General features: G+C 40.6%; 1 non-coding gene across 1 annotated transcript; it reads right to left on the reverse strand.

Annotated features, from left to right (window-relative positions):
* Window positions 1-4,720: 4,720 nt before the first annotated feature.
* LOC125999704 (small nucleolar RNA SNORA22) lies at window positions 4,721-4,850 on the reverse strand. Its single transcript, XR_007492184.1, has one exon. It is a non-coding gene; the product is annotated as a small nucleolar RNA SNORA22 (small nucleolar RNA).
* Between the last annotated feature and the right edge of the window lie 10,700 nt (window positions 4,851-15,550).

Below are 15,550 nucleotides of genomic sequence, written 5' to 3' on the forward strand. Positions count from 1 at the left end.
AAAGAAGAGCCAAGGGCCAAGTGGTCTCAGGTACATTGATGGAGAAAAAAGACAGAACTAAATATCCAATCCAAGTCAACAATAGAATCAAGAGATCTAAACTTTAACAATCTAAAATTAAATGGGCCTGATACACGGGCAGCAAAGGGAGCAAAGGGTAGTGGTATAGGATGCACTCTGGGAACACTGGTAGAGGGATGTTGACACTGGTCTGCTTCACTGTATATCTAAAATTCAACTATAAAGGACTTTGTAGATCACGATGGTTTCAATAAAATATAATTTTAAATTAATATCTTTATTTAAACACCTTGATTACAAATATGATTGTAGTTGGGTTTCAGTCATGTAAAGAACATCCCCCTTCACCAGTGCAACATTTCCATCATCAATGTCCCAATTCTCCCTCCTCCCCACCCCACCCCCACCTGTACTCGAGACAGGCTTTCTATTTCCCTCATTCATTCACATTGTTCTGATAGTTCTCAATGTAGTTATTTCTCTAACTGCACTCATCACTCTTTGTGGTGAGCTTCATGTTGTGAGCTGGACCTTCCAGTCCTCCTCTCTTTTGTCTCTGGAAATTATTGTAAAAGTGTCTTTTATTTTTCTTAAAACCCATAGATGAGTGAGACTATTCTGCATCTATCTCTCTCCTTCTGACTTATTTCACTCAGCATACTAAATAAAATATAATTAAAAAATAATAAATGAGGAGAAAGAAACCTGTAAGATTGGGGTTATAGGTAGAGTGCCCAAGGAAGTGAGAGTTAGCTCTGACCTGTCAAAAAGCAGGCCAGTTTTGTGATAAAAGATCTCAATAAATCTTACTAGAAAAGACAGACTTCAGCACGGCCAATGCTGATTGGGAAACCAGCATCAGTCACCTCTATTGGCCAAATGAGAGAAGATGGTTGCTATTTTGAAGATTACACATTGGCCTTGGTTTTATCTGCACTTTAAAAATCATGACGTGTCCTTGCTTCATCTCAATTTATCATGATCTCAGAGTAGGCTTGTCTAAGGTTTATAATCTATGAGACTGTTTTTGACCCAGCTAGGAGAACTGGCAAATATCTTTGAGCCATTTATTTTTGTTTCTCGTGGATTTTTAGCTTACTTACACTGAGGTCAGAGATTAATCCATTTGATTCTTGTTATTCAACACATGTTCCATCCATATTAGTCACTTTAGGTGCGAATTGTTCAACTCAATAGCCTTGCTGAGACAGTGTCAGATTGATCTCCTGCGGGGTCCTGAAGCCCCCCAGGGGGGCCCGGCCAGCAGGAATTAGCTGGGAAGACTTCTCAGACAACCGCACTCCTATTTTGCTGGGTAGAAGCACAACCACACTGTAAAAAATCTGAGAGAGGTTAATAATAAAGACCCAAGGCAATGTCTCACTGCTCAAGGGCAACTTTATTTGGCTACAGCTCCTTCTTATATAGAGAAGGAGAAGGGGGCAGTACAAGGGTGATGTCAATCACACTTTTGGCATGAAAATTACTTCATTATTCCAAATAAGGCAAGTGGGCAATACTTCTTGCAGTATCCATGGAAATTTCTAGTGACCTTCCAGCTGCATTCCTAATTGCTTGACTATCAGGAGGTGGTGCAAGATGTGCTTGCCTCAGTGATCTTGAACAGACAATGTAGCATATACACAATAATGAATGTCTTGTAAACTCAGGGATATGGTTAAGGGAGTAAGGCCTCTTTTCTGGGAATGGTACTGGGCTGTGTTGCTCTCCTCCGGGCTAAAAGATTAATTATACTTTGCAGCTGCATTTTCCTTTCTCTTTGGCCCAAGAACTTACAGCAAGACTGCATGTAGCCTTTAGGTGAAAGGCTGGATTATGGCAGAAAGAATAGCAAAATGGCCTCAAACAAGTCAGTCCCCAACATCTCCCCCTTTCTCTTCTAATAAAAGAAGGAAAGTCATGAGCGGGTGGAAGAACCGTGTCTTAGGCTACAAGGTTTGACCAGGTCGGACACGGCCAAAGCCGCATTTAAAAGGTGGCTACAAGCGCCGTGGGTGTGCACAGAGATCCGAATTATGTGTTGTAGCCTTTTAGGGCCGTGTCCTAACTGGGACCTTGCTAATCCCGTCGTAGGTATCTCCACAGCCGAGAGCACAAGTACCGGAGCGAGCTCCGTTTGTTAGCTATGCGCTCTATCTCCTGAAAACTTAGTGGCTGGAAGGGCGGCTTGGTGACAAAAGCCAAGTTTTCACAGGAGTCACGTTGGGTTAACTGTTGGTAGTGAACTTGAACAGAGGTTTTTGCCGTCTCATCTACCTGGTTTTTAACAAGGGCAGTAAGTTTGCGGAAAGCCCATGGGTCAAAGGAAAGGAGCAGCATGAGGCTAATAAGAGGGCCCAAAATAGTGGACAGTAATGTATGTATCCAAGGAGAAGAGAAAAACCAACCCTGTTACCAACTTTGTTTTTGGTCAAAACGTTTCTGGAACTTCTTCATACCGTTACCAATACGTAGAACACTATCCCTAACTAATCCAGATTTGTCTTTAAATACACAGCATAGTTCTTTAAGGGCCACACAGACTCCCCCTTCCTTTATAAGGGCAAAATATAAAGTACGACGATTTTGAAGAACTACATCAGCAAGGGAACTAACAGTATCGTAGGGGTTGAGGAGAGAAGCTAAGCTAACAGTGTTCATAATATGGTTCTGTGAGGGCTAGAGCAGAGGCATTTATAATATTTAAAATAACTTGAGAGGAGAAGGATGGGCTAGAAGGCAGAGTTCGTAGCTTACAACTTGCTTAATAGTGAGTTGATGACGCTGAGGCTGAACTTTCCAGAGAAGAAGTTTAGAGTTATTGGTGTAGATAGGAGATTTAAACGTTGTGATGCTTTTATAAAACGGCGAAACCGGTGAATTGCAGATTTAACAGTGTTTATAGCTGGTGTTGGAGAGCGCTTGGGCAGAGGCATTGACCATTTGCAGGATGAGGTTCAAGGTGGAAACCGGACCAACAGGTTTGATGGTTAATGTAGGCTTTAACAAAGCTAAAACATAATAATTATGATAAGCAAGAAACATTTCAGTAACAATATGGGGAGAAAATGCAGTGGAGTAAACAAAATAAGTGGAGTTGGGGGCTTCAATGAAGATGGAAGAGTTGTTAACAATAATGGTTTGATTGCAAATGTGTGATTGTTGAACAGGCGGGCACATATATGGTTCGAGTAAGCAAAGTTCCACGACCGTGACTTGTTTGCCATGGAGGTTGTTGGTGGCAGTGGTGGGCATCCAAGGCAGCTAGGCAGAGTGCTCAATTCAGCATTGTTAAAGGTGGAGTCAGTTAGAAACAGGTTTGCAGGAATGGCGGCTAGCAGGAGGTTTATAAGAAAACAGCTTGGCAGAAGGCAAAATGGTTACTTCAAATAAAAATTAAGAATTTGCAGAAAACATTAGCAATTTACATTACACTAGTTATTTTTGAATACCACGGGAATGTTATTTGACCTCTGTTAGACTTTGGCATAAAAGAAAATTTATAATTAACAATTGCTAATTAAAAAAAATTTTTTTAACTGAATATAAAGGATTTTTCTTAAACTTTTAGTTATTATGTTAAAGCTGGATGCTATTTTTTAGCCATAAATACATATTCTATAGGCCTGAACTTACACATAACAGGAAAGCCGGGTGACTGCAAAGTTCAGAAATTCTCCAGGGAAAAGTTATCCCCGATGGCCATTGAGAAATCTGGGGTTTGCCATCTCCCACACCTTCCGCCATGTTCTTAGAAGGACAAAGCTAGCTTAATACATAATTTTTAACACATGATTTTTAGTTGCAAGATGCCAGTTTGTGAACTGACCAGACTGAACCAGGTTGAAAAAATTAATTGAAATTTAAAAAATGGATAAGGCTTTAAAAATTGTATTATTATAAAATGTAGAGATAACAAATAAACAGACAAAACAAAACAACACTAAACACAACATTTTACACTTGTGGCCACTTTCATTCATCACAACAGACACATAAACAGACAAAAGGATTGATTTAAGACTGATTTATAAAAAATTGACAAGCGCTTTTAAATATTTAGCTAGCATGTTTGTGAGAAGAAAAAAAAATTTTGTAGAAAAACTTTTTTAGTTTTGAGAAGTACTTAATGTAGATGGAGTGGAACTTTGCTGAAAATAAATTTTAAGGTTTAGATTTAACACAAAACATTTTTAAAACAATTTTAATTTGAAGTTTAAAACATTAAGTAAAATGGTTAATGAGCACTGTAGAAGGAGTCTTCACTCTGAAGTATGAAATCATTTGCTGTAAATGAATAGGTTTTATTTAAATTGGTTTTGCAGTAGAACAGTAAGACAGCTGCAATAAAGTGTTAAAATTTTTATGATTAAACACAATAGCATGAACTATGATTATTAAAGGTATAAAAAACTGATTTTAAAAATACAAACAACTGTTTTTACTATGAAGACTTTAAGTGAATAATTTGTAAAAAATATTATATACTAAATTAAGTAAATGCTTAGATTATTACAAAATATAGTTAAAGACATTTGATGCATTTACACACTTAGAACTTAAGACTAAAATTGTATTTAATACTAGTTAATTTGCTTATAAAGTTTAGTTACTTTTATATATTACTTATAAAATTATATATAATATATTTTTCATTTATATTATTTTTTTTACTGCGACACAAATATACAGATTTGTATAATGTGCTGATATTTTGAATGCACTTAAAATAATAGTTCTTTCAATGCAGAAATAAAGAACAACCATTGCTGTAGCACAAAGTTAAAACTAAGGGTACTATAAAGCACACCTAGGTGTTCACTGTGCATTAAATTAACTATATTGTTTAAAAAGGCTAACCACATTATTTTTCACATAATTTTGTAAATACTTTAAAAATTAAAATAAAACTTTTAATAGAAATATAAGATTTAAATTTAACACTTTTGTGTTCGTTTGGATTTTAAAACACAAAGAAGTTTTTCTTTTACCAACATTTTGTTATCTGTAAAGTGACAGAATTATGACCTTGCTTTAAAATTTTCTGAGAGGCATGAAAAAAAATTTATTGCCTTTATCTTTCTGTTGCTTTTTAATGTTTTAATAATTACTTTACACTACTTAATGCACTAAACCTAATAACACATATTTGACGAAGTGTAGGGCTGACAAGGTGAAGCAGAGTTTTTCACTGATAACTTGGGGAGGGGCTAGCACAGTTAACAGCAGGAAGGTTAGAGGCAAATTATTTACAGTTAGCAGGGTGTAATGATATATAGGAAAAAAAAAAGCAATCTTTTAAGATTAATTACTAATTTATTGGAATTAGAGGGAATGGCAACTGAAGAGGGGAGTCTGGGTTGCAAAAGCACCATGGGGATCATGGTTTTATTAATTGATTTGAGAATATGCAAGAGATGCCACTTTTCAGATTTCTTTTGAATAACAAAGATTGGGTATTTCAAGGTGAATTGGAAGGCTTAAAGTGGGAGTGGCAGGGTTTGAGCTGGCTGTTTTCCAAGGCTGGCAGGAAAGAGGCTGAAGGAGGCTGAGGATTGGTTTGAGCAAAGTAAAGGGTACATTAGGCTCAGAAGTTTTAACAGCAAAGTGTAGATATCGCAAGGTTTTATGGCTTAGCAGATGATACTTTGTAATTATCCTGCTTACTGTGCCCTTAGAATTTTTTGTAGGCACTGCAGCAGTTTCTGTTTTATGGCACTTAGCCTGACTTTTATTAGTTTGTCTCTTTGAGTTCTCAAGAGGGGGGGCCTGGCCGTGGAATTCAGTGGGCAGAGGACAGACAACTATAGATTTAGGAGGGGGGGGGAAACGCCTGAAGGGCAGAAACCTGTGAATTAAGAGAAGCAGCCTGTTTTTGAAGGCTTAAGATTTGTTTAAGATTTTTAATTTGGCCAAGTAGTTTCATTTCTATAGCTTTAAGAGGGGGAGCGGTGAGAGGAGGGAATCTGCCATGGTTAGGGACTGAGCGTCTTGGGCATTTAGAATTTTTCCCCTGGGGTGCGGGGGATTAGTGGGAGGCGTTTGAGAAGGTAGCTGCGGAGGCTGCTGAGCAGGCGGGGAGGGGGGGGGGGAGACTTTTTCCATTAGGGAGAAAGACAGGAAAGGTAGTAGCACTGGTTTTTGAGCTAAGAGCATTATCAAGTTTGTTAGAGAGGTGAGAGACCATGGATGTAATTGTGGTGAGTTGGGAACTCAAGTCAGAAAAAGGGGGGGGGGAAGAAAGCAGCAACAGTTTGTTGCCGCGTGTGGGGGAGCTGCTGGAATGCTGGCTTTGGGGAGCGACTTCCAGGCATAGAGGGCAGCAAGAGCCATGTTGGCAAGCTGGGACCTGGAAAGTGTGTGCTGTACCTTTAAGGTATGAAAAGAGGCGAGGCCAGCTATAAGAGCTTAGAGATCAGGATTCCTGCCTATCTGCAAGGGCTTTGCAGCGGAAAAAAAAAAGTTAACTTCCCAAGAGACAAAGAGTTCAGCTTTTAGATTCTAAGCAGGAGAGCATGTAAGGGGCTTGGGGGCCATAGGAGGTTACGGCTTGAAACGGCTCTTTGAGGCTTTTCCAATTAAAGGCTATGTATTGTTGCAATTGCTGGCTAAGGAGGGGAGGGTGGTGAGGGGAGTAAAGGTTTTGGTGGAACAGGGATGGAGCTGAAGCTAGGGAAGTGAAGGGCTGTTTAGGATTTTGCACAGAGGGTGCAGCGGCAGAAGTAAAAATGAAGGGTTAGAAGAGGAAGGAAACTGAGAGACAGAGTCAGAGCGAGAGGGAGTCCTGGAACACTCACGGGAGACTTGTTGTACATGAGATTCAACGGCATGGATGATGTCTTTGGCGGTTCCGGCATTTTTAGTTACAATGATATCTCTTAACAGGCTCCAATATTGGAACATAATTTTTTCCTTCTGTGAATCATCATTATTTACAAAATAATCACTCATTTCATGTCCTACTTTGTCCCAAGTGGACGCAACAATTTCTGGACAGGTAATAATAAACCAATGACATACATTATGAATAAACATAAGAAAATTACAAATATTCTTTTTGGTAACCTCTACATGTCTGGCTTTCAACTCAGACTGAATATCAATAATGAATTTAAGTTCAGTACTCAATGAAACACCCATGGAAGTGAAGCCAACGGGCGAAGCCCCAAGAGCCAATCAGGGGTGGTGATCAGAACGACTGAAAAAACTGCAGTTTAAATATTTGATTAAGGCTAACTCGTTTCAACGCCTACCCGGATGGGGTATATCCTGCGATTTACGAAACAGCTCCGGACTCGCCGACCCGTAGTCGTTCGGAGTGTGGCGGTGGTCTTCGAGCCCAGCGTTGGGCGCCAAAATGCGGGGTCCTGAAGCCCCCCAGGGGGGCCCGGCCAGCAGGAATTAGCTGGGAAGACTTCTCAGACAACCGCACTCCTATTTTGCTGGGTAGAAGCACAACCACACTGTAAAAAATCTGAGAGAGGTTAATAATAAAGACCCAAGGCAATGTCTCACTGCTCAAGGGCAACTTTATTTGGCTACAGCTCCTTCTTATATAGAGAAGGAGAAGGGGGCAGTACAAGGGTGATGTCAATCACACTTTTGGCATGAAAATTACTTCATTATTCCAAATAAGGCAAGTGGGCAATACTTCTTGCAGTATCCATGGAAATTTCTAGTGACCTTCCAGCTGCATTCCTAATTGCTTGACTATCAGGAGGTGGTGCAAGATGTGCTTGCCTCAGTGATCTTGAACAGACAATGTAGCATATACACAATAATGAATGTCTTGTAAACTCAGGGATATGGTTAAGGGAGTAAGGCCTCTTTTCTGGGAATGGTACTGGGCTGTGTTGCTCTCCTCCGGGCTAAAAGATTAATTATACTTTGCAGCTGCATTTTCCTTTCTCTTTGGCCCAAGAACTTACAGCAAGACTGCATGTAGCCTTTAGGTGAAAGGCTGGATTATGGCAGAAAGAATAGCAAAATGGCCTCAAACAAGTCAGTCCCCAACAATCTCCCAGTTACCACTTCACTCTTTAAAAACCTGTAAACTGGGGCCAGAGTGGTGGCACAAGTCATAGGGTGTCTGCCTTGCATAGCCTAGGACAAACTAAGGTTCAATACCCCGGTGTCCCAGATGGTCCCCCAAACCAGGAGCAATTTCTGAGCGCATAGCCAGGAATAACCCCTGTATGTCACCAGGTGTGGCCCAAAAACCAAATATTAATTAATTAATTAGTTAACTAAAAACCTGTGAACTGGCACTGCTCCATGGACCAGAGGTTGAAAACCAGTGTCTACAACGGGGATAGCAACAAAGGGTCAAAGGCATCACAATGAGAGAACTATTTCACAAAACTAAGTTAGGGAGTGGGGGTTGAAAGGGAGGGCCATTGGGATCCTTGGGGCCATTGGGATTCTTAGCTCAATCAATATAACCAGTGTTCTGCTGATATTTAGACCCAGATATCCATTTATAGAGAACATCAGGTTCTTATGAACTTGTTAAACTACCCCACATGGATTTAATAGTCAACACCCAGACTGTGGGAACTCAACAATACAAATAATCATGACTTTGAAAAAGAAATGCAAAGGGGAAAAACAAATTAAAAGACAAAAACATTTAATCAAGGCAAGAGACTGAACTAAGTGAATGCAGGAGGGCCAGGTTCAATCTCTAGCATTATGTGGTACCTTGATTATCACTACAAGGATACAAGCACAGAAGTGGGAGTAACCTCTGAACACCACCAGCATAACCCCCCAAACAAAATCATCTCATCACATTATCAAGATGGCATTAGAATTTTAATGGTGCGTAGATGAAGCATTACACATCTTAAGGTGCAAAACTCTACTTCCCAAATTATGCAATATTATAATTCAACAGTACATCAATAAAATCTGACTGAAAAAAGGATTGTTCAATAAGTAAGGCCTCACTATATTCAAACAAACTATAAAGAAAAACTTGTAACAATGGAGACTGGAGACTGTGGACATCAACTTTTCATTTGATCATACTGAATAATTATTACTAATCTTAGTGTGATGATAGTGTTGTTGTTTTGTTACTAATTATACTATCCTTTGGAGACATAGGTTTATGAATGAAATGATATGTTCTAAAACCTCACATAAAACAGAGAAGCTGATGACAAAACCTACAAGCTCCATGGAAGAAATATATTTCAAATTGAGCTCCAACATATAAGTGAGTGGGCACAAACCACCACCAACTGCAAAACCTACTGGCACCCACATCTGAACAAAAGTACAGGCTACACTGTTTACCTGAGAATGAAGGATCCTAGAATGGGGAACAAGTATTCAATGAAAACCATGATAAGCCAATCTGAGTGGTATAGATTTCTTGATTTATAGAGGAAGGAACTCTATCTCTGTCTCTATCGTCTCATGCACCTCTCTTGCACAGGATATCTCTCTCTTTCTCTGTTTTTCAATGTTCAAATGTCCCTTTTATAAAGGTACCAGACATATTGGATCCTGCCCCAGTAGGACCTCAACTAATTGAAGGGCCTGATTTCTAAATAAAGTCCAATTCTGAAGTCTAAAGTTATAACTGCAACATGTATATTAAGAGTACATGATTCTGGGGCCGAAGAGATAGCATGGAGGTAGTGAGTTTGCCTTTCATGCAAAAGGACAGTGGTTCGAATCCCAGCATCCCATATGGTCCCCTGTGCCTTCCAGGAGTGATTTCTGAGCTTAGAGCCAGGAGTGATCCCTGAGGGCTGCCGGGTGTGACCCAAAAACCAAAAAAAAGAGTACATGATTCACTCCTCCTCCAGGCTTTCGCCCAGCCCTCTCTCCCTTTCTCCCTCTTTCCCTTCTTTGCCCTCCCCACCCCTTCCCCCCCCAAAAAAAAGAGTACATGATTTAATTCAAAGTACCACTTAAGGATATTTTTTATTGAGCCATACTCACTTGCAAGTGACATTGTGTCATAACAGAAAGCAAGAAAGTAATCTAAAATCGCACTGGAGTCATGTCCAAGTCTTCAGAAACAAAGAGGTTCTCATTGGTCAAAATTGTACCAATTCAGGCATTCATAGGCTATTACAATAACATGAACCCATAAAATGTGCTTAAATCTTTAAGATTTTAATACTTCCAAGTGAATTCATTGTCCTGAAAGAAATAGGAAACCTATCCATAATGTTGATAACTAATCAATAGATGGAAAGAATCAAACACTTATCCTTAACTACTGGGGTAACCAAATGGAGTTAGTGGCTTTTTTAAAAGATCAGTTTGGATTGAAGATGGAGCTGAGAGGTAAAGTGCATGCTTTGAATGCATGAGGCTCTAGTTTGCATCCCTGGCACTCAAAATGTAGTCTGCTGGTAATCAATGAGAAAAAAATGAAAACACCAGAATTCTACCAGTGGGGGCCAGAGCTATACCACAGTGGTAGGGCATGTGCCTTGCACACGGCCAACGCAGGACGAACCCGCCGAACCCCGGTTCAATTCCAGGCATCCCATATGGTACCCTACGCCTGCCAGGAGCGATTTCTGAGCACAGAGCCAGGAGTTACCACCACCACGTGTGACCCAAAATCAAAACAAAACAAATTCTACCAATGATTGACTCAGTGAATCTTGAGTATCAACAACTCTCAACACCACCAAAAAACAGTAAACAAAAGAAGAAAGAGGCATGATGATCCTCCTGATGAGCACATCACAGGCAAGTTTGCTAAATGGACTAACCCTCATTCTGGTGGGTTCTATACCTGGCGTTCCATATAGTCTCCTCATCCCCAACAAGAGAGATCACAGGGGGCCTGAGTGACAATACAAATAGTGTGCTGCTTGCCTTACACTCAGGTTCAATTATCAGCATCCCACATGGTCCCCCAAGCCCACCAGGAGTAACTACTGACCTCTGATCCATGAGTATCCCCAGATCACTGCAGAGTGTGGACCCAACGCCAAAAGATCAGGCTGGTCCGAGTACAGTGGTGTTTACAATCAATTGATCACAGCCAGTTACAGATTTCTTGGGACTGGAGAGATAGCATGGAGGTAGGGCATTTGCCTTGCATGCAGAAGGACAGTGGTTTGAATCCCGGCATCCCATATGATCTCCCGAGCCTGCCAGGAGTGATTTCTGAGTGTGGAGCCAGAAGTAGGCCTGGAGCACTGCTGGGTGTGACCCAAAACAAACAAGCAAACAAACAAAAAGATAGATCAAATAAAATCTACCTTCCTTCAAAGAGCATATATTGTTTTCATTTAATTAATCTTTATCAATATTTTTCTATTTCATGCTCTTATTTCATCTACAAAAAATCTATATATTTTTCTAGATTTGCAGTTTTGCAATGTTGGGAATAGAACTAAGAGATTCAGGGGCCGGAGAGATAGCATGGAGGTAGAATTTTTGCCTTGCATGCAGAAGGACGGTGGTTCAAATCCTGGCATTTCATATATGGTCCCCTGAGCCTTCCAGGAGTGATTTCTGAGCATAGAACCAGAAGTAACCCCTGAACGCTGCTGGGTGTGACCCAAAAACCAAAAATCAAAAAAAAAAAAAAAAAAAAGAACTAAGGGATTCACACCTCCAAGGTAAGTCCTCTACAACTAAGCTACAGTCCAGGCCTCTAGATGCTTTATAGCTTTTGGTTTGTGGGTCAAACATGGAGATTCTCTGGGGTGACTCCTGGATGTGCACTCAAAAATTACTCAGAGAATTGTATGAGTGCTGGGGATCAAATTTTAGTCAGGAATGTGCAAGGGTAGTAGGTGTGCCTGTATCTGCTTCTTCACCCTTTCCTGTTACCTAAAACACACACATCTTTTCCCGGGATGTGGCCTCCAGCAACTATAGCTCTGCAGAGTTTCCAGATGCTTCTTTTTTTTTTTTTTCTTTTTTCTTTTTTTTCTTTTTTTTTTTTTTTTGATTTTTGGGCCACACCTGGCGGTGCTCAGGGCTTTCTCCTGGCTGTCTGCTCAGAAATAGCTCCTGGCAGGCACGGGGGGACCATATGGGACACCGGGATTCGAACCAACCACCTTTGGTCCTGGATTGGCTGCTTGCAAAGCAAACGCCGCTGTGCTATCTCTCCGGGCCCTCCAGATGCTTCTTCCCTCTCCTGGTTTCAGAGCACTCAATCATGTTCTTACATCAAGTGAGTCCCAACATTCCTGTGATTAAACATTTAGGGAGGTTCCAAGAGGTATTTTTCTAACTCAAGTGAAACTGCAACAACACTAGAGTGATAAAACACGGGAAGGTGTTTGCCTTTCACACTGCCAATGTGGGTTTGATCTCCAGCATTCCACATGGTCCCCCAAGCAATGCCAGGAGTAATCCCTGAACACTGCTGAGTGTGGCCCCCAAAGAAAAAAAAAACCTACACTTTTATATAATTATATCAATGTTATTGTTTTGCTCTACTGACAATTTTCTTTCACCAAGATCTGAACTTCTTAGAGTTTTTCTTTTGGAAATTTGACAGTGCTAGTATATAGAAAAACAATTTCTGTGTACTTACCCGTATTCTGCAGCCTTGCCTAATTCACAGATTAATGTTCTAGAATTTTCTCAGCAATCCTGGTGCCCATGAAGAGATATGTACCTTTTCCTTTTCTTTAAAATAAATGAGTAATATTTGGCCTTTAGTGAACATGCATCTTGAGATTCCTGACCGTTCTTTCTGGAATCAGCAACTTCAGTCACCTGACCAGCCATTCTGAACATGAGCTAGCCTGGGGCTAGAGACTGTACAAATCTTGATGCATTTGTCTTGCATGTGGCTGACACATTAGATCCCTGGCATCACATGGCCCCCTGAACAATACAGGGAATAATCGCCAAACAGAAATAGTAGCTCCTGAGCATTGCTGGATGTAGGTCAAATCACGTTGAAAGAAGCCAATCTCTTGGCTCTGCATTACATCGCCCACTCATATTTTTTGGGGGGAGGCACACCCTTTGACACTCAGGGGTTACTCCTAGCTATGCACTAAGAAATCACTCCTGGCTTGGGGGACCATATGGGATGCGGGGGGGATCGAACCCCGGTCTGTCCTAGGCTAGCTCTTGCAAGGCAGATGCCTTACCTCTATCGCCACCACTCCGGCCCCTCATCATTTTAATGAAAGCTGAAAAAGTGCACAAGACTATAGAATCTACATTCTTACTATCCAGAATTGACATCAAGGTGTCATATTTACAAATGCTATTTGTTTGCAGTGCCAGAGATTAAACCCAAATTTCCTGCATGCAAGACATGTAATTTATTATGTATTCAACCCCAAGACCTCCCCCTTTTTAAAGATATCAAAATGTAAAACAAAATGGAGCACAAGTACTTACCTTTTCCTCTTCACCTTCCAGCCATTCCATTTACTGTCGTGTATTCTTTATGTATTTGTGCAGTGTATCAATGCAAGGATTTCCTAAATTTCCTGGCTACTTTTCAATCTATGAATATTGACATAGATAAAAATAGGGCTGTGGAAATGACCAATCGAGCACATGCTGAGCATGCACAAACTCCCTGGGACCACTGGATAAAGTGGTCTTAGCAAATGAATCTGAGGGGCCAGAACAATAGCACAGTGGCAGGGCGTTTGCTTTGCATGCGGCTGACCCTGGATGACCTGGGTTCAATCCTCGGCACCCCATATGGTCCCCAGGATCGATTTCTGAGTGCAGATCCAGGAATAACTCCTGAGTGCTGCTGGGTGTGGCCCCAAAACAATAAAAAAATATCTGAATACATCTTAGAAAATGAATGTATATATTCTCAGCATTAAATATAATACAAGTGTAATCTGGTTAACATCTGAAATTTACCCAGGTATGCAAAACATTTAAACCAATGTTTAAACCAATTCAGAGCTTCAGGTTCAGGCTTGCCTTGCACGTGGCCAACTCTGGCTCCATCTGTGCCCAGTGATGTCTACCAGGTACTTAAGCAGTGACTATAGGTTTGACAAAGTAGAGTCACTAGAGACTGGGACAAATGGATATCAGGTGGGTGCTTTATCATGAGATCAGGAGAGAATGGGGGAAAGTAACAACTTAAGAGACATTCAGCAATATTTTGATTTCTCATTTAGAGTATATCTAAGCATCTTATAATAAAACGCTAGTACTTTGCTTAAAATTTATGCCTCAGGAGTTCCAGATTAAGTGACCAGTCAGATGACAAGGCTCAAAGCACCACTGATCCAACCTTTGTAGGAAATGTGGCCATTCCTCTAAAAACTAGAAATTGATATTCCATTCAACTTAGCAATACTACTCCTGGGAATATACTCTAGAGACCCAAAAACAATGCAAAAAAGCCCTCTACACCCCAATGTTCACTGTAGCACTTAATAGCCAGAATCTGGAAGCAATCCAAGTGCCTGAGGTCAGATGAGTAGTTAGAAAACATGTCTATGAGATGAAATACTACACAGCTAGGCCAGAGAGATTGCACAGTGATAGGCCATTTGCCTTGCACGCAGCCGAACCAGGACAGACAGTGGTTCTAATACTGGCATCCCATATGGTCTCTCATACCTGCCAGGGGTGATTTCTGAGCACAGAACCAGAAGTAACCCCTGAGCACTGACAGGTCTGACCCAAAAACCAAAAAGAAAAGAAAAGAAAAAGTACTACACAGCTCTTAGGAAAAATGAATTTATAAAATTTGATTATACATGGATTTGGGTAGTATTATACCAAATCCAAGAGAGCAGTAGGCATCAAAATAACTCATTTGTAGAATATAAAAATAGCATTGTAATATCCAAAGACAAAAGCTAAGGGCCAGGAGGACCAGTTCATGGTAATATTGCTAGAGTAGAGGAGGGCAGCTAAGCCAGAAAAGGGCCTGTCATATCACTGACAGTGATAGTTAAAAATGATTACTGGGCAAGAACTGGGTACTGAAAGGAGGTGGTGATATGCACAATATCCGTTCAATGACAATACTGCCAACCAGTGCCTACAAGGAGAAAAATGGCTGCCATAGAGGTGGTTTGGGGGGGGAAGGACAGAATGGAAACTGAGGACATTGTGCGAGGAAATGTGCACTGTTGAATGTATGATTGTTGGAAATTGTGGCTGAAAGCCCATCAGGAACAACTTTGTAATTGTCTCTCATGGTGATTCAAAAATTTTAAAAAGATTTCCCCAGTTTCATTCCCAAAGGCCTATGCTTGCCACTGGCTTTTCTCCTTTGCAAATACAATCCCCAATATGTCTAATCATGCTGTACTCCATCCCCACCCCTACTCTTTGGCATAAATCCAATACTTTTGATGCACCTAGATTCAGCCCATGCTACATGACTGCATACCAATCAGTTCAAGGTGGGATAAGCAGAATCCCAAGTAGGTGAGCCCTAATATCATACTCTCTTCAAGTAATCTGGGAAGGCCCTTTGAAGGCACCCTATATTCTTCCCTAAACAATCTCTTTGCACAGGCCCAAAATCACTTTTTTTAAGTTTATTTGAAACTTTTTTTCTTTATTTAAACATCTTGATTACATATAT

Source organism: Suncus etruscus, chromosome X, assembly GCF_024139225.1.
Source record: "Suncus etruscus isolate mSunEtr1 chromosome X, mSunEtr1.pri.cur, whole genome shotgun sequence".
NCBI classification, from domain to species: Eukaryota; Metazoa; Chordata; class Mammalia; order Eulipotyphla; family Soricidae; genus Suncus; species Suncus etruscus.